The sequence below is a fragment of the Symphalangus syndactylus genome, chromosome 3 (genome assembly GCF_028878055.3).
Source record: "Symphalangus syndactylus isolate Jambi chromosome 3, NHGRI_mSymSyn1-v2.1_pri, whole genome shotgun sequence".
NCBI classification, from domain to species: domain Eukaryota; kingdom Metazoa; phylum Chordata; class Mammalia; order Primates; family Hylobatidae; genus Symphalangus; species Symphalangus syndactylus.
The window spans coordinates 52,558,487-52,579,158 of record NC_072425.2 but is presented as its reverse complement, the minus strand read 5'-3'; the positions used below and the strand labels follow the sequence as shown (position 1 = coordinate 52,579,158).

Below are 20,672 nucleotides of genomic sequence, written 5' to 3'. Positions count from 1 at the left end.
TGGGCATGGTGGCAGGCGCCTATAATCCCAACTATTCAGGAAGCTGAGGCACAAGAATAACTTGAACCCAGAAGGCGGAGGTTGCAGCAAGCGGAGATGGTGCCACTGCACTCCAGCCTGGGCGACAGAGTGAGACTCTGTCTCAAAAGAAAAAAAAAAGATACACACACACACACGCACGCACTATCCCTAGACTGGCTTATGAGAACTATTCTCACAGCTGCATGGTAAGCTGGCTCTCTGGTGGCCAAATGGACTAAGAAAGTGTGGTACAAGTGGTCCTGATTTGGGTGACAATTAGCCCCACACCCTTCTTGATCTGAGCACCTCACCCTTATTCAGGTGTTCAGTTTCTAACCACAGGTCAGATTGGTACTTCTCTTTGGCATTCGTTTCACTGAAAGAGGCAGAAAGAAAGGAACATGTCATTACGTGCTAAGTGCTGGTAGAAACTGACCTATAATTGGCATAACTGGAATGTGGGACTAATGGGGTTAGGATCCTCAGTCAAACTGAATTTCATATTTAAACAGCATTGCATTAAGGGTAATGTGATGAAACTACACTGGGATTTGTTTCATGGGGAACCAAAATAATGGAGCAAATAAATGAATATGTGTATGCTATCTTCCACTTGATTCACATGCGTACCTACTTTTGGGCAAATGTGTGATCTGCACGGGCCTGAGCCTAACAGGTTAATATGTGTGTTCTGAAACTGTGCACAGATGCTATGCGGCAGCTTTTTACACTTCACCATTCACATTCTGAGAATTGCCTTTTCCTTTTCATATTCAATAAAGTATACTGGTCTTATAACTGGATCATGTGTAACATAAAAAGCTTTTGGCTTTGTTATTCAGCTTCTTGAATTGAAGTTGATCCAAACGTTAATGACTCCAGTTAAGTGAATAACGCTTTAGGCATGAAAGCCGGCCCTCATAGGCTCATATTTCTCCTCAGCTCATTGAATGACTTTTGGAGCACATTTATGTAGAAAACTAGTGTTGCATTTTTACTATGGTTTCAATTTTGGGTTTTTTTCCTCTTCCACTCCAATATTACCCATTTCACCTATACTAATGTATTTATTAGCCACCTTTACTATTTGTATGATTATCATTCACACTGTTAAAGCTTAATTTTCCCTTTTTGTAGTAAGAACGAAAGGAAATTCTCCACTAACCAACAGAAGCATTGAGGAGAGGTGCTTCTTTTAAAAATACACATAAGCTGGGTGTGATGGCTCATGCCTGTAATCCCAGCATTTAGGGAGGCTGAGGTGGGAGGATCACTTGAGGTCAGGAGTTCAAGACCAGCCTGGCCAACATGGTGAAACCCCATCTTGACTCAAAATACAAAAATTAGCCGGGCATGGTGGCAGGCACCTGTAATTTCAGCTACTCGAGAGGCTGAGGCAGGAGAATCGCTGAACCTGGGAGGTGGAAGTTGCAGTGAGCTGAGATCGTGCCACTGGACTCCAGCCTGGGTGAAAGAGCAAGAGCCTGTGGGGAAAAAAAAAAATTTATATACACACACACACACAATGCACATGAGGAAAAAATAAAGCAACCTAAATATGTATATAGAAAGGAGACACTATAGTAGGTTTTAACATATGACCCTTTAAGGAGTCATAAATAATTTACTACCAACAGAAAAGTGTAAAAACATAGAGATAATAGCAAAATGTAAACCTGGATCTTCACAAAGCTCTTAGAAACTCTGAAGTGACTGGCTAGATTTAAGACACATTGGTTGGGAATAGACTACTTTCTAAATGTAGCTTGTATAGTTGGAGAAACTGTTAATTCTTTTACGGGCAAAAACAGGGTTTTTACTAGATTAAGAAAGATTACTATTTAAAATTTTGTTTTCTTAATTAGAGATTAAATATTAACATGGGCATTGAAATTCTACACTGAGCTCATCTGGAAATAGTTTACTGGTGAGCATTGTATACCATGGACACCATTTATTAATGTAACCACATGAAACCCCCGTCTCCAGAAGGACCGCCCAGTCACGTGGATGATTAGTCTCATCACTCCCTCAAAAGTTCTAAGGCTGGCAAATGAGAATTCAAGTATAAAAGCAAACTAAAGATACTTTGGGGGCATCCCAAAAAATAGAAAATTCACTACACACAGACTTTTCAGAAAGAATTCGTCAAGGAGGTTCTCTAATGCAAAACAAAAACTGGATTCAAGAAAGAGGGGAAGGTAGGGCTCAAGAATAACAACAACATAACCAGCAACTTAGGGTTAAGTCTCAAATACTGTCATTATATAATAGCAATCTTGAACTAAAATGCCAGATGATCCCAGCATATGCCTGGAGTGGAACTGTCATAAAGAGTTGTTGATCAAACACAGGTAGAATGTGTTAGGTTTCGAAGGGAAGGCGAGGGTTAAAGAAAGACACACAGAGGGGACAGATCAACAGCCAATGCCGGCATTTATGTCCAGCATAAATCTGCAGAGGTGGGGGACCAGCTTCATGCCAGAGCCTAACGCCACTTTTACAGGCTGAGGTGCTTTTATGGGCCTCGGTGGGAGATGTCTGGTCAGTGTGGCTTGCTGCCCAGCAAGATATTGATAAGATGTTCCTATGATCAGGTGGTTTGGCCCTTTTCCCAGTGGGATGTGATAGTGATGTTCCTTGGCTGTTTGCCCAGCAGGATGTAATAGGGATGCTTCTTCAGCTGAGCCTTTGTCTGCCTAGTGGTCAGGTGGTTAGGCAGGATGTTTCACACAGCCCGAACCCTCGTGGAATGTTTCACTTTGACCAAGGCCTGCGAAATGTTGGACGGCCTACAAAATGGCGCAGTTTGGACTAACAGAATGCAGTAAGGACCATACTCTCAACTCCTCCTCCAGCCATGTGATTTTTGTGGAGGCAGCAACACTCGTGGCACAGCAACTTCTCTATCAAAATCAATTCCTACACTAATTTCCTTAGAAAAGATGTGCCACATACAAATCAGTTACACAATTTTGAATATTTCTGTTGCTAAAACAAAACAGCATCTTGTATTCTTATCATAAAAGGAAATATCACAGATTCCCTTACAACTGAACTTCATGTACTTGGAAAGTGTATTTCTTTGGATCTGATCTGTAGACTTTGTTGGGCTCAATTAGGATGCTTTTATATTACATGTACTTATAGGGAACTTGTTGAAACCAAGGGTATGTCTCAAATATACCTACATGTGATACACAGTTATGAAAGGCTTTTAGGAGAAAAAGTATTTTCTAGTGTGGGCTTTTCTGTATGTTAACAGTGAAATAGCACAGGCATCGGAGTCATATAGTCCTTAGGTACCAAATCAGGCACTAAGTCCTAGGAGTTTTGTGAGCCTAGACATTACAAAATATGATAAAACTGTATTTATATGTGTGTGTGCTTATATATAGGTATACACACAAACATTAGTTTTAAGTCTCAGTCAAAACCTTAACATTGATAAATCAGGAAAGTGAACTGAAGAATGTTTAGGAATTATACACCCAGTTAATTTCCTAATTCATTAATTTGTGTGTGTGTATGGGTTTTTTTTGTTTTGTTTTTGAGACGGAGTCTTGCTCTGTTGCACAGGCTGGAGTGCAATGGCATGAACTCGGCTCGCTGCAACGTCTGCCTCCCAGATTCAAGCGGTTCTCTTGCCTCAGCCTCCCTAGTAGCTGGGATTACAGGCTCACACCACCACGCCCAGCTAATTTTTGTATTTTTAGTGGAGACGGGGTTTCGCCATGTTGGCTAGGCTGGTCTTGAACTGACCTCAGGTGATCTGCCCACCTCGGCCTTCCAAAGTGCTGGGATTACAGGCATGAGCCACCATGCCCAGCCCTAACTCATTAATTTTATGACATGTTTTAAACGTAGTGCTACCTGTATTTCAGAGCACCATTTCCTGTCACCATTTTTAAAAGAACATAGAAATTTGTTTCATGAATAAAAAGAAAAATTCACTGAAAAGCAGAAACCCAGCTATAAGTATACAGGCTTTTTATGACATATTTTTTTAAAAGCATCCCAGGCTGTTACTGAAAGATGAATAGGAAAAGAATTGAGGATGTAGGCCTTGATACCTTCCTGAGGAATTCTGCAAGGGCTTGTAAATTGATCACCCTACAGAATAAGGAAGCTCTCTTTTGCTCTTGGTGACACCACAATCCAAGGGTTTCCCCACCTGGGGAGACTTCGAAGATCTTAGTGGAAGGAGGAGGCCTGATAGTCTATTTCTAGTTCTCCAACAGCCTGGAGGAGCTGCTGCTGTTAGGCCAAAGGCTGTTCCCGGTGGCTGGAAGGCTCCTGCCCCAGAGTTCCAGGGACGCTCTGGCACAGGTGGCAGTTAAACGTGAAGGCTCAGTCTGCAGGCTGGATGGTCGCCCATCTGCAATGAGCTGGCCTGTGGGAAAGAAGGAAGCTATCGCTGAACTATAGGATGGGACGAATCAGGGAGGGGCATTTTGATAATGGCATTGTGATACTTGATCATTCAACGTGGCCTTTGAATTACGAAACTACAGAGGGCTGTGGAATATAAATATATAGATACAGATATATTAATATATATACAATTGTGTATATATACAGTTTCTGCTTTTCATATATAATTATGAAATACATGTTATATATCATATTTATATCATATACATTTAATATTTATATATAAAAGCAGAAATTGTTGTAAGCTTTTTTCTGTTTTTCTTTGTTGAGGTATTTCTTTTGATAATCTTGATGTAACTTCACAATTGCAGAAAAGTGTAAGAATAGTACAAAGACCTCCTGTATTGTGCCCTATTTAGTCATTCTCTCTCTCTCTATATATATATGCACACATCCACGCGTATATATTTAAATTGTATATATAACATATATGTGTAATAACCTACAGATACTCTGCCCTGCTACCCCTCAAATACTTGAGAACAAGGACATTTCTTGCATAACAACAGTACAAGGATAAAAATATGGAAATTCAACATTGACACGACACTACTAATGAAAGCACAGTCCATATTCAAGTTTTGTCAATTGTCCCAGTAATATTCTTCATAACTATCCTTTAACGTGGAGATATTCCTCGGGCCATCTTTGTCTTTTATAACCTTGAAAGTTTGAATAATACAGACCAGTTATTTTGTTTGAGTTAGTCTGGCCTGTCAACATGATTCATGTTAAGGTGTTTGGGGAGGAATATCATAAAATTGGCGTTCTGTCCTCAGCGCACCCTGTAAGGCGGCACTTAACTCTCGGACCATGTGCCTCAGGGTCCCATGGGGTCAGTTTCCCTCAGTTTGGTAATAGGAACTTTGACTATTGGGTCAAGGAGATGTTCAGTAGGTTTCTCCACTGTAAGTTTCCTTTTTTTTCCCATTTGTAACTAATAAGCTGTTTTGTGGGGAAATATGTCAAGGCTAAGATATCCTGGCCTTTGTCAATCTTTCATCCACTGTTTTTTGTTTGTTTGTTTGTTTTGTTTTGTTTTTGAGACAGTTTTGCTCTTGTTGCCCAGGCTAGAGCACAGTGGCGTGATCTTGGCTCACTGCAACCTCTGCTTCCTGGGTTCAAGTGATTCTCCTGCCTCAGCCTCCCGAGTAGCTGGGATTATAGGCGTGCACCACCACGCCTGGCTAATTTTTTGTATTTTTAGTAGAGATGGGGTTTCACCATGGCCAGGCTGGTCTTGAACTCCTGACCTCAGGTGATCTGCCCGCCTCGGCCTCCCAGAGTGCTGGGATTACAGGCATGAGCCACTGCGCCTGGCCCATCCACTGTTCTTTTTAATCTGAATTATGTGTTACAATGATGCTTGCAATGCAGAACCCTACAGACATCATTCCTTCTACATTTATCAATTGGTTTTCTCTGCAAGGAACAGTTTTTCCTTTTCTCTCATTTATTATTTGTTCATTAATTTACATAAGTATGTACTCATAGCCTCCTGTTTTATTTTATTCTTGTGATTATTTATTTTGATGCTTAATTGTCTCCTATCTTAGTCTACTCCGGTTGCTGTAAGAAGATACCATAGACTGGGTCATTAACACAGTAACATTTTATTTCTCACAGTTCTGGAGACTGGAAGTCTAAGATCAAGGTGCTGTCAAGGTAGATATCATTCTGAGGCCTCTTCTTTTGGCTTCTAGGTGGAAACTGTCTTGCTTGTGTGCTCACGTGACCTCTTCATTGTGCTTGTGGGGAGAGAGATTGAGAGTGGATGGCAAGCTCTCTGGTATCTCTTCTTATAAGATCAATAATCCCATCTTCAGGGTCCCACCCTCATGACTGCATCTAATCTTAATTACATCCCTATGGCCTCACCTCCAATACCCTTACATGGGGTGATAGAGCTACAAAACATGAATTTGGGGAGGACATAGACCTTCAACCCGTAACATCTCGTCCAGCTAGTTATCTCCTATTGATTGGTGGCAGACAGTTCAGGCCAACTCCTGTGTCCTTTCACAAGCTCCAATATTATCGGGCACTTAATTACTTTCTGGCATAAGATGTATCGAGTTATCTTGTCTCTTCTTTGTCCCATGCCTGGAATCAGGCATTTTCCAAGGACCCTTGTTTCCTTTATGGAGAGCAGTGTTCAGAAAACAATGTATGCATGCTGTATGTGAGCTCATTGCTTCTGGCCTGTCATTCTTCTGGGCCCTCTCAGCAGAGAGAACTGGGCTCAAGTGCACATGCACACACACACACATGCACATACACATCACATATAAGTGTAAACACTCATACAGACACCCCCACACATACACATGCACATATACACTCAAGTACATACACACCACACAAAAATACACACATGTACATACACACACGAGCCCATACACACCGCACACACACACACATGCACATACACACTACACACAAATACAAACACACATACACACCCCATACACACAGACATCCACACACACACATGCACATACACACCACACACAAATACAAACATACATACACACCACATGCACATACACACCACACACATACAAACACACATACACACCACACAGAAATTCAAACACACATACATACCCTGCACACATAAACATACATACACACACACACAACATCACACACAAATACACACATATGCACCACACACACAGGCACGTACACACCACATACAAATACAAACATATCCACCCCACACACATAGACATGCACACACACGCACACATGCACATAGAATGCCACACACAGAAATACAACTACATACACACCCCACACACATACAGAAATATTGAAAATTTGGAAACCATGCATCTTTTCAGGATACTGTATTCACTAACACATCTAGATAGGATAAATTTAACTAGAAATCCGATGGGAAAATCCTTCTCCTGTGTCCCTGAGAGAAGTAAGGAGGAAGCGAAGGAAGATTGTGTGGAAGGACTTTTGGCTGCAGCACAGTTTTAAGGCATGTTTGCCAAGGATATTGAGCGTTCTGAAGCCACACTCTCCTGTCCAATCAGCTCCCCATCTCTTAGAGTCAGGCCAGCATCCTGTCCCTGCTGAGCTCAGCCATTGGCTGGGAGCAGCCTGTGGGAATCACAGCGTTGGCACAAACACAGTGATAGATGTCAGAGTGCAGTTGTGGAAACCAATGCAGTTACACTCCCTGCAGCTGGAGAGAAAGATGCGCTCTCATGGCCACCACAGATGGTAATTATAGCACACAAACACTTCATTGGAAATAGTGATCCAATACGTGGGTTTAGCTATAGGGTAAACCCAGAAGAAAGGATTAGTGAGCAGGAAAATGAATGAATACAAATATTTCAGATAGACCAATGGGGGAAGGAATGGGAAATACAGAAAATTATGAAAGTACCACATGAAAACAGTGAAAATGTATAACATGAACATATTGGAGTACAAGGGGAGTGAAGAGAGAATGGGACAAAGGCAATGTTAGAAGTACTGGCCAAGAATTTTCCAAAACTACTATCAAGCCACAGAGTAAAGATACTCTACAGAGCTTGTGTAGTGCTCAGTTCTACAAACCTCAAACCTAATAAGTACAAGACCACACCTAGGCTTATCTTACTAAACTGCTGCAAATTCATGAGAATGGGTCAGGGTGAGGGTAGGGACACTTTGCTTTCCAAGGAACAACAAGACTTTTCCTCAAAAATCATGAAAGTGAGAAAATAATGGAATGACATCTTTGAGGTGCTTAATGAAACTGTCAGCTTATAATCCTATACCCTAGTGTGATGCAGGGCTGGGGTGCTGATGCCTCATGCAGTCAAAAATCTATAACTTTTGACTGCCCAGAAACTTAACCACTTAACTACTACTGACTAGAAAGCTTACCCATAATATAAACAGTTGATTAACACATATTTTGTATGTTACATTTATTCTATACTGTATTCTTACAATAAAGTAAGCTAGGGAAAGAAAATGGTATTAAGAAAATGGTAAGAGGGCTGGGTGCGGTGGTTCACGCCTGTAATCCCAGCACTTTGGGAGGCCGAGGCGTGTGGATCACGAGGTCTGGAGATCGAGACCATCCTGGCTAACATGGTAAAACCCCATCTCTACTAAAAATACAAAAAAAAAAAAAGATTAGCCGGGCGTGGTGGCAGGCGCCTGTAGTCCCAGCTACTTAGGAGGCTGAGGCAGGAGAATGGCGTGAACCCAGGAAGTGGAGCTTGCGGTGAGCCGAGATCGCGCCACTGCACTCCAGCTTGGGCAACAGAGCAAGATTCTGTCTCAGAAAAAAAAGAAAATGGTAAGAAAGAGAAAATATATCTATATTAAATGGAAGTAGATTATCATACGAGTCTCTATCTGTTATCTTCACATAGAGAAGGCTGAGGAGGAGAAGGAAGAGGAGGGCTTGGTCTCGCTGTCTCTGGGTGGTAGCGATGGAAGAAAATCTACACGTAAGTGGGCCTTCACAGTTCAAACCCGTGTTGTTCAAGAGTCACCTGTACTTCAAAAATGCAAGTGGTTAAAACTTTTCACACAAGCAAAAAGTTAAAAAAGTTCACCTCCACAGGCCTACACTAAACGAAACACTAAAAGGAATTTTTGAGTCAGAAGGGATTATAGATGAGAATATGTTAATGCAGAAAAGAATAAAGAGAACCAATATATGGTCAATATAGGGATAAATCTAAACAGTGACTATTCAAACAGCAGTCATAACAAGGGCTTAAAATATATGTGGACATAAATGATAATATCACAGGTGACAGAAAGGAATTAAGTGGAGTTCATGTTTTAGGGTTCTCACACTGTCAATAAATTCTAAAATTTATGTGGATTATAAATCTAAAGGCGAAGTCTAAAACATTTAAAAGGAAACTTAGGAGATGATTGTGATGAACTTGAGATAGGCAAAGTTTCCTCAAATAAGACACAAAAACTACCAATTTTAAAGGAAGAAAGAATAAATGGAAGTACCTTAAATTAAGAGCTTCTATTGACCAAAAGAGAACAAAAAGACCAGTCTCTGAGTAGGAGAAGATATTAGCAATTCATGTATCTATGAAAAGGCTTATATCCAGCATGTATCTAGACATCAGTTGTAGATCTATAAAATATACAAATCAAGGCCAGGCGCGGTGGCTCACGCTTGTAATCCCAGCACTTTGGGAGGCCGAGGCGGGCGGATCACGAGGTCAGGAGATCGAGACCACGGTGAAACCCCGTCTCTACTAAAAATACAAAAAATTAGCCGGGCGTGGTGGCGGGCGCCTGTAGTCCCAGCTACTCGGAGAGGCTGAGGCGGGAGAATGGCGTGAACCCGGGAGGCAGAGCTTGCAGTGAGCCGAGATTGCGCCACTGCACTCCAGCCTGGGCGACAGAGCGAGACTCCGTCTCAAAAAAAAAAAAAAAAAAATATATATATATATATATATATATATATACACACAAATTATATGCCTTTTACGTATAATATATTTTATGAGTGTATACATATGTATACATACAACCAATGAGAAAAAGACAGGCACCGCCTTAGAGATATCAACTTTATGTTCATCAGGGAGATACAAATTAAAACCTCAGTGTGATACCACTACAGGACCACCAAAATGGCTAGAATTTAAAAGACAGGAAATGCCGAGTCAGTGAGGGTGTTGAGGAACTGGAACTTCCACACATTTCTAGGGAGAAGGTAAATTATTAAAAACTGTTTTGGAAACTGATTCGCGGCATTTTTGAAGCTTAACATATGCGTCCCTTAGAATGCAGCGATTCTACCCCTGGCAACACAATACAAATGCCTAGATATATACACTAGAAGACATGGACACAAATGTTTATAGCAAATTCTTTCATGCTTGCCAAAAACCGAAATAATACAGACATCAAACGAGGAGAATATATTTTACAGCTATTTTGCATTCACATGAAGAAATGTAGCAACAATGATAAAGAAAATACTGCTACATGCAACAACATAAACAAACCTCTCACGCACATTAAGGAGGGGAAAAGCCAGATGTCCAAAGGCCCATAGTGCATGATTCTACTGATATACTCTCAAGAGCAGGCAAACTTTCCCCAGTGATAGACTCAGAAGAGTGGCTGTTTTTGGGAGGGTTGATAACCAGGAGGGAAGATGAGGGCCTTCTGGTGGGTTGGTGGTATTCTCTTACTTGATCTGGATGGTGATTTCACAGGAGTACTCACTTTATCGAATTTAATATTTTCAACTTGATCATATGCACGATTTTATCTCTATTAAAAGGAAGTTTGCCAATACAATGACACTACAGTATTTTTAGATTAAAATGTGAATAGTTTGCTGTGTTAACAGAGATGTGGGGAAACAGGGACTCTCCCAGATTGTTGGGGGAGGGGACATAACTTGATACGAACTCTTAGGAACTTTTAACCATATCTGTAACAATTAGAAACTCACATACTCTTTCACTAAGCCATTCCACTTGTAAGAATTTATACTACAAATAAACTCTTACATGTTTGAAAGAACGTATGAGTAAGATGATTATTCACTGTGGCTTTTGTTTTCACGGTAGTAAATAGTTAAACAGATCTTGGTACTTCAACACAATGGAATATTAAGCAGCCGTATATAAGACATCAAGAAAATGCTCCCGTATTGATGGATTAATCTCCATCATGTTGAAAAAAGCAAAAATAGCAAAATGTCTAACAGTATATAGTGTGCTACTTTTTGTGAAAAGGAGGGACACAGAGTTTATACTAGTATTTGCATGCATGTGTGTAAATTGTCTTTGAACAAATACATTAGAAATTAACAACATTGCTAGCCTCCAGAGAAGGGAACTGAGAAGTGGCAGATAGTGCAAACAGAGGTTTTTCACTATTTTGTACCATGTAAATTTACCATCTGTTCTACTTTTAAATGTTTTAGATAAATAATTGATGTTTTTGGTTCTGGTGAAGACGGAGTAAGCACACTACCCTATCTCTGTGGTAGCCTGCAGCTGAAACCTTGGATTGAATGAAGCAGCTGTCTGTGGACTCTTAAAAGTAGATGATGGCAGGAACACTGAAGGAGATTAGAGCCCAAGTAAGAACAATGCAGCCGTGAAGTTCTTGGATTTGTTTTTCTTTGGAATCCTCTGGCCTGGATTCAAAGCAGCTTGAAACCTGAAATTGCATGCTTGATATGAATAGAATGAATTCCAAGAGAAGCCTTCTCTTTCTCATCGACCTTTCACAAAATAATAAAGGATAACTCAGAGGACAGAATCAAGAGCCAAGAGTTGGAGCCAAGAGCCTGGAAGACTTGAAACCTAATTGAGAAACTTCCAACATTTTGACTGTCTGGATTTCAGAACTTTAATGGATCAATGACTCCTTTTTACCTTCCATTTTTCCCCTTTTAAACCAGAATGTCTACAATTGTAATACTTTGCCTGGCCAACTATTATATTTTGAGTAAGTTGGGGGCAGATAACTTGTCTCTTTATTTTCACAGGTCTACACATGGAAAAGAGGAATTATGCCCTAAGAGCTGCATTTAATAGATTATAGACTCAGGAGCCTCATCTGTACCACCCTGACTTGATTTAAATGGTGAGATTTTGGATTTTCAGCTGATGCTACAATGGGTTGAAACTCGGGGATCTTGGGAGAAGATGAATGTATTTTTTACACAGGAACTAGTATGAAGCACTGGAGGCAGAGAGTGGACTGTGACAGGCAGACCCTGAGGTGATCTCTCCAGTGACCCCTGTCTTCTGGTATGCCCTTGTATAACCTCGCCCCTTAAGTGTGGATGGGACTTGTGACTTTCCTTTAGCCTATACAATATGCTAAAGATGACAAGATGTCACAGCTGTGATTGCATTACATTGTATTAGACTCCATCCTGCTAGCAGACAAAAGATACAGAGTCTCCTGCAGCATTTGGTGAAGTAAGTAATCAGGTTGAAAAAGCTCACATGACAAATAAAAGCAGATGGCCTCTAGGATCTGAAGGCAGACTCCAGCTGATTGTTAGCAAAAAGTTATACAGCTGCAAGAAAATAAATTTTGCCAACAACAGGAATGAACTTAAAAGTAGATGCTTCCCCAGTCAAGCCTCCAGATGAGAACACAGCCTGACCAGCACTTTGATTACAGCTTTATGAAGCACTGAGCAGAAGACCCACCTGAATTCTATCTGGATTCCCAACCCATAGAAACTGTGAGATCATAAATGTACATCTTGTTTCAGGTCATTACATGTACATGTATTGTAATTTGTTATGCAACAATAGAAAAATACATGGATCAAAATATATTAGACAGAAAAAAAGATTGAAAAACAAAAGGAATACAGCCTCAAAAACCTATTAGACAATACCAAAAAGTTTAATATTTATGTCACTGACATCCCAGAAAATAAGAGAAAGATTGTGGTAGAGAAAAAATAATTGTTTTATAATAACACCTGAAAATTTCCTGATATTGGGATTCAAAAAACTTGGTGAATTCAAATAAACCCATGTTCAATGCATCACAATCAAACTGCTAGAAACTAGAGAAAAAAAAAACAAAAACAATGCATTACACATAGAGGAACAGTAATCTGAATCATGATATGTTTCTCATTGAAACCATGGAGGTCAGAAGACAGTGGAATGTTTTTTGTTTTTTGTTTTGTTTTTGAGATAGAGTCTTGCTCTGTCACCCAGGCTGGAGTGCAGTGGTGAGATCTTGGCTTACTGCAACCTCCACCTCCCAGGTTCAAGCAATTCTTCTGCTTCAGCCTCCCAAGTAGCTGGGATTACAGACATGTGCCACCGTAATTTTGTATTTTTAGTAGAGATTTGGTTTTACCATGTTGGTCAGGCTGGTCTTGAACTCCTGACCTCAGGTGATCTGCTTGCGTCGGCCTCCCAAAGTGCTAGGATTACAGATGTGAGCCACCGCACCTGGCTGGAATGTTTTGTAAGTACTAGAAAAAATGAAGTTAACCTAGAAATCTATATCCAGTTACAATATCCTTCAGGAATGAAGGCAAAATTGTTATATCAGATGAAAGGAGACTAAGAATTTGTCACCAGCCAACATGCTCTAAAAGAAAGACTGAAGGAATTGCTTCAGATGAAAATGAAATGATGCTCAAGGAAAAATGAGAACTTCAGGAAAGAAGGAAGAGCAAAAGAAATACTAAGTGAATATAATAATTTTTCTTTGCTTAAGTTCTTTAAAACATGTATGACAATTAAAATAAAAATGATAACATTGTCATATAGGGTCTTGGATATATGTGCAATACATAGGACAATTACAACGTAAGCACCCAACAAGACCAGAATCCACCTTCTTTTCCAATACGTGTAGAACATTCACCAAGATAGATCATATCCAGGTCATACTTCAGTAAACTTAAAAGAATGCAATCATACAGAATATGTGCTTTTGTCCTTCTTGTTACTTCACGTGTTCCCTGTTCACACCTCACTTTCCTCCAGCCTTCCCCTACACCGAACCCGGTCCCTGCTTGCTCTCCCCTCCCCCTGCTCCCCATTCTCACAGGTTTATTTCAATCTCTTTTCATCTCAGCATCCTTTTTCCATTTTTCTGGTCCCTCCCCCTCAATCACTCATGGGTCACAAGACATTTATTGAGACAGATAACAACGTGTCTTGGAAAGACTATAGAGAAATTAGAAACCTCATACTCTGCTGGGGGGAGGATAAAATGGTGCAGTTGGTGTATGAAAAAACTCTGGTGGTTCCTCAAAAGTTTAAACAGAGTTACTCTATAGCCCAGAAGTCTCACTCCTAGATCTGCAAGAGAATTGAAAATGTATGTCTACACAATCTTCACAGCAGCATTATTCATCATAGCCAAAAAGTACAAACAACCAAAACAAAATAGGGTATATCCCAGACAGGCGGGGTGGCTCACACCTGTAATCCCAGCACTTTGGGAGGCCGAGGCGAGTGAATCATTTGAGGTCAGGAGTTCGAGACCAGCCTGGCCAATGTGGTGAAACCCCCATCTCTACTAAGAATACAAAAATTAGCCAGGCGTGGTGGTGGGCACCTGTAATCCCAGCTACTTGGGATGCTGAGGCAGGAGAATCACTTGAACCCGGGAGGCGGAAGTTGCAGTGAGCTGAGATCATGCCATTGCATTCCAGCCTGGGTGACAGGATTGAAACTGTCTCAACAAAACAAAACAAAAAACAACAACAAAAAAGGGTATATCCATCCAATGGAATATTGTTCAGCTATCAAATGGAATGAAGTACTGATTTGTGCCACAACATGGACAAATCCGAAAACATTCTGCTAAGTGAAAGAAGCCAGTCACAAAACACTATATATTGCACGTGATTCCATTTATATGAAATGCCCAGGATAGACAAATATGTAGAGAAAGAAAGTAGACTAGTGTATTCCTAGGACTTAGGAGGAATGGCTGGGGTGGAGGGTGATGGAAAGAGCATGGTGTTTCTTTTGAGGGTAATGAAAACACTCTAAAATTTAATGTGCCTGTAATCCCAGCACTTTGGGAGACCGAAGCGGGCAGATCACCTGAGGTCAGGAGTTTGAGACCAGCCTGAGCAAAATGGTGAAACCCAGTCTCTAATAAAAATACAAAAATTAGTTAGGCATGGTGGCAGGCGCCTGTAATCCCAGCTACTCAGGAGGCTGAGACACTAGAATTGCTTGAACCCGGGAGGCAGAGGTTGCAGTGAGCCAAGATCCCACCACTGCACTCCAGCCTGGGGGACAGAGTGAGACTCTATGCCCAACTCTGTGAATATACTAAAGGCATATATTTGAATGAATTGTATAGTAAGTGAAAATCTCAATAAAACTGCTTTAAAAATATTTGTTGAGCATTTCTTTTGTGCCAAGCATTCTACTAGACATTTGGGCAAATTCCTATTCCAGTGGGGCAGGAAGGGGGCAGACAATAAAAAAAAAAATACATAAGCCACTGTCACAGGGACCCAAAATTATTTTCTCTCTTAAAAAAAACCCTAAAAATGGGCAGTGGAGCCCCAGGCTCCTCTACATTTCTTTTGCACAAAACATAAGCCTTCTATCCTTAAGGTGCTCTCCTGGTCACAGGATGGCTGTATTGTCTAGTGGGCCTGAATACAGCTTTATTCAGGTTCTCCAATGATTCTGACTCCAGTGACTACATCTTACAAATGATAAAGTGAAGGCCAGTTCAAAGTCACGCAGCCAGTTTGCAGCAGAGCCAGAGCTCTAGCCTCCCTGTTAGGCCACTCCACTTGCCACCACTGTCTTCCTTGTGTTAACCACAATGGGTCCTGGCCAGCTCAGTGTGATGGATGAGGTGCTACTTCTGTGAGTGGAGGGTACATGGAGGGACACAGTAGGGTGTCAGGATCTGCTGTGGCTCCACTCAGAAGTGGCTTTGCTCCTCCACTTCTGCAAAAGTGACTGAGTTCCTGAGAGAATTCTGGGTAGATGGCAGAGTAGGAGGCACCCAGAGTCTGTCTCCCCACCTAGACAACAACTGCACTGGCAGAATCTTTCTGATGTAATGTTTTGAAAATCTAGAGTCTGTTGAAGGCTTCCAACTTGCAGGGGAATGCTTGGATTACTTGTGGTTGATTTTGGTCAATTTCAGCTCTTATAGCATAGTAGCAGCTGCCCACCACCACCACCACCCCCCAGACCCTGGCAGGCAGCTGTGTACATGATCCTGAAGCAACTTGCACACAGCTTGCAGGAACCAGTGTAGGCAAAAAAAAAAATCCCTATTCTGCGACTACTGGGGATCTGTGCTCTGATTAGGGACTGCTACTTCTGATCATAGAGATGCAGACAAAGGGATGGGTGTCCATTGTTATTGCACCTCTTTGGGAGCCAGACATTAAAGACTAGACAATCAAGATAACTTCATATAAGAGGAAAATTAGGGCCAGGTGTGGTGCCTCACGCCTGTAATCCCAGCACTTTGGGAGGCGGGGGTGGGTGAATCACCTGAGGTCAGGAGTTCAAGACCATCCTGAGCAACACGGTGAAACCCTGTCTCTACTAAAAATGGAAAAATTAGCATTTTTGGTTTTTTTTTTAGCGTGGCAGTGCATGCCTGTAATCCCAGCTACTCAGGAGACTGAGGCAGGAGAACCGCCTGAACCCAGGAGGCGGAGGTTGCAGTAAGCTAAGATCACACCATTGTACTCCAGCCTGGGCAGCAAGAACGAAACTCCGTCTCGGGGAAAAAAAAAAAAAAAGAAAATTAGAAAGTGACCACATATAGCCAGGGCTGTCTAAACCCATCTCTTGAAAATACAATAATTATCCAGGTGTGGTGGCAGGCACCTGTAATCTCAGCTACTTGGGAGACAGGCACGAAAATCTCTTGAACCCAGGAGGTGGAGGTTGCAGTGAGCCAAGATGGCACCACTGCACTCCAGCCTGAGCAACGCAGCAAGACTCTGCCTCAAAAAAAAAAAAAAAAAAAAGGAGTGAGGAATAAATTAAGACATTCCCAAATAAACAAAAACCGAGGGTGTTCATTACCGTTAGACCGGCTGCTCTGTAAGAACTGCTCAAGGGCATCCTGCAAGATGAAATGGAAGGACACCAGACAGTAACTCAAAGCGACATAAAATATCAGCAAAGGTCAGTAGAAGGACAATTGTAAATGCCAGTATTAACAATATCTTGTAACTCCACTTTTTATTTTCTACATGTGTAGAAGACTAATACAATCTTAAAATTTGCTTAAAGCTAGTATTATTGTAACTATGGTTTTTGATTTTACATTGTTTTATATATAATTTGAGACAAAAAATGCACTTTTAAAAAATGATTAGTTCATCGTTTTGAACATGCAATGTGTAAAGATGTAATTTTGTGACATCAGTAACTGAAGGGGTGGAGGCAGAGCTGTAAAGGAATAGAATTGTAAGTTATTAAAGTGAAGCTGGTATAAATTCAGTGTTATAACTTTTGGATATTACATGTAATTCTCATGGAAACCACAAAGAAAATAGTTAAAACGTAGAAGCAAACCAAGTGTCCCTTGCCAGATGAATGAATAAAGAAAATGTGGTATATGCATTGCAATGAAATATTTTTCAGCCCTAAAAAAGAGGGACATTCGGCCAGGTGCGGTGGCTCACGCCTGTAATCCCAGCACTTTGGGAGGCTGAGGCGGGTGGATCATGAGGTCAGGAGATAGAGACCATCCTGGCTAACACGGTGAAACCCCGTCTCTACTAAAAATACAAAAAATTAGCCGGGCGTGGTGGCAGGCGCCTGTAGTCCCAGCTACTCAGGAGGCTGAGGCAGGAGAATGGCGTGAACCTGGGAGGTGGAGCTGGCAGTGAGCCAAGATTGTGCCACTGCCCTCCAGCCTGGGCGACAGAGCGAGACTCCGTCTCAAAAATAATAATAATAATAATAAAGAGGGACATTCTGACACATGCTGTAACATGGAGGAACCTTAGGGACATTGTGCTAAGTGAAATAAGCCGGTCACAAAAAGACAAATACGGTACCGAGAGTAGTCAAATCAACGCAGACAGAAAGTAGCATGGTGGTTGCTAGAGGCTGGGGAAGGGGAAATGGGGAGTTAGTGTTTAATGGGGATAAAGATTCAGTGTGACAAGATGAAGAGGGTTCTGGAGATGGATGTGGTGATGCTTGCACAACAATGTGAATGTTTTTAGTACCGCTGAATCATACATTTAAAAATGGTTAAGATGGCAAGTATTAGCTATTTGTGTTTTATCACATTTTTTAAAATGGGAAAAGAAGTAGCTGAGTTCCTGAAAACGGGTTTGTGGGTGAATGAACTGCTCAAGGCTTCAGAGCCCAGGCTTGTGTCCCACTGAGGGTGACAGAACATCTGACCTCGGTCCCCAGAGGCATGCCTGCCTTCACTGAGTTCCAGAGATGCTCTTCAGCATGCTTTCAGGTCAGTTGTTTTGTTTGAACCTCACAGTCACTCTGTGCAGAAAGCAGGGCCTTCCAGCCCCTATTTCAAAGATTAGGAAACTGAAAAAGTGTTCGTGACCCCCACAGCGCTGTTTGTAAATAGAGACCAACCCGTGCTGAAGAATGTGCGGTGCTCATCAGCACAATCGGTTGTTGCCTTGAGTCGCATCTTCAAGCCCTCCCTTAGAGACAAGGCTAGCAGAGACAGAGACAGGGCTTTATCAGGACAAGGACAGAACGGGGGAGGCACAGCAGGGCCAAGCGTCAGGCTGTGGCATCACAACACCACGGAAGCCCCAGTTGTGAGGATGAATGTCGTGCCTGGTCACACTTTGCAAGGACATTCTCACTGAGTGCCCACAACAACCCTGGGTAGTAGGAAGTTCTTCTGAGATACAGATAGTTAATTAGCTCATTGCATTCCCTCAGCTTGAAAGAGGCAGTGTCAGGATCTGAGCCCACACGGGCCTCTCAGGAACTTGTACTTACAGTCTCCACCTCTAACACCCCGAGCTGGCTGCAGGGGATGGATCCATCCCTTAGCATCAAGACCACAATTTCATCCCAAGTAACATGGCAGGAAGAACAAGAGGCCCAGATCCCTAGAGCCCTCCAATATTGTGAGCGTGGCAGTGATGTAGCAAGAGATGAGAAGCTGGAGAGGGGGTAAGGTGAAGGAACACAGTGCCCACGGCCACACAGCTCAGAGCTCAAATAGCCGTGACATGTGTCAAGTTGAGCCTTAGGAATATGAGTCTCTTGAGAAGGGAGGCGAAGGATCAGACTAGGGTGGCAGGCTGAACACCAGGAGGCCCAGGAAACAAGAAGAGGAAATCATCTTTATCTTTTCTTCGTCTCTTAAAAATGTTTTATAAATTCAAAAAGATTCATACATAAATGCACAGTATACATAAAGAAATACATATATAAAAATCATAAACTGCTGTTTACAGCATGGTATTTACACTTCGCTCTGACAGCACATTCCTGTTTCTCCAGCATGTTTAGTGTATGTCTTTGGTGATACATGTATCCTCAAAAGAAGACCTGTTGTTTTACATGTATGATTTTTAAATTTACATAAATGTATGTAAAATATTCTGTTTTCTACTTGTATCATTTGGTTCTTTGTTCTAAAACTCTATCCATGTTGATGAGTGTGTGTGTCTGTGAGTGAGTGTGTGCTCATGTGTGCGTATGCATGTGTGTGCATGCATGCAGGTAGTTTTTAACAGCTATGTGGTATTCCCTGGTATGTATCTATCTTATTCAGGACCCCTGAGAGGGAACCCTGAGATGCGATGGCATTGAGGATGTGGGTGTAAGTTGCTCATTTGGGAGATGACCACTAGAGGCCCTAGCAGTGGTGCAGGGAGGGAAGAGAGCCAGCAAAGGGCGTGTTGTGAAGTCAGTTTCTTCTCTGTGCCTTCTCACCCTGCCCTAAATGCAGGCAAAGCAGGCTCCAGTGCCAGGGAAAGCTCCCTGCAAAGAGGTGCATGTACTGGTGCAGAAATGGTAAGGGCTAGGCACGAGGGGGTGGGAAGCACAAACAGCTTCTGCAACTGCAGCGGCCACAGTTGCTGCTTTATTCCCCTTTGGACAGACCTCCACTTTGTCCTACTACATATAGCATGGAATGTCACCTGAAGACCCTACGTGAGAGATTTTCCAGTATACATGCCCAGGAGGAGAATTGCTGGGTCTGAGAGAGGCGTGTGCTGACTTTCTCCAGTGTAGCCAGACCGACTGAGAGCCTCACCAGCGGTGTATGTGTCTCCCATCCACGCCACCCCAGCACATGGCAGGATCCATTCTAGTACTGTCCATCTGTGGGTCTCATCCATCAGCATTTAATAGAACCCATTTCTCATTCAGTCTATCGGTTGGGTGTAAAGTGGCATCCCACTCTGATTATAAGTAAATTTCTTATATTTGTTAACTAAGAAAGAAAGAAGCGAGATTCTTCTTTCATACTGTGCACAAAAATAAATTTCAGATATATCATTAAAAATAAAAATTTTAAATCATAATTTTAATTGTTATTAAAAATCATAACAATTTTTAATTATGTTATTAAAAATTAAGCAGAATTTTTTTTAAAAATGTAAGTTGAAGAAGGCTTTTATATATAATATAGCAAATCCAAGGGCTAAAAACAGAGAAGAAGGATAGATTTGATACTCCGTCTCAAAAAAAAAATTAATTTTCTACAGGAAAGGATAGCAAAACAAAGTTTTGTTTTTTTAAATGGTGTAACATAGGAAG

General features: G+C 41.6%; 1 protein-coding gene and 1 long non-coding RNA gene across 2 annotated transcripts in view; one reads left to right on the top strand and one right to left on the bottom strand.

The window, feature by feature from the left end:
• The window catches only part of LOC129478496 (isoleucine--tRNA ligase, cytoplasmic-like), a 216,281-nt gene that overhangs the window by 41,919 nt on the left and 153,690 nt on the right, over window positions 1–20,672 (bottom strand). The gene's annotated exons all lie outside the window — the stretch shown is intronic.
• On the top strand, window positions 6,011–15,314 carry LOC134736195 (uncharacterized). Its single transcript, XR_010120024.1, has 3 exons — window positions 6,011–6,120; window positions 8,844–8,921; window positions 11,390–15,314. It is a non-coding gene; the product is annotated as an uncharacterized lncRNA (long non-coding RNA).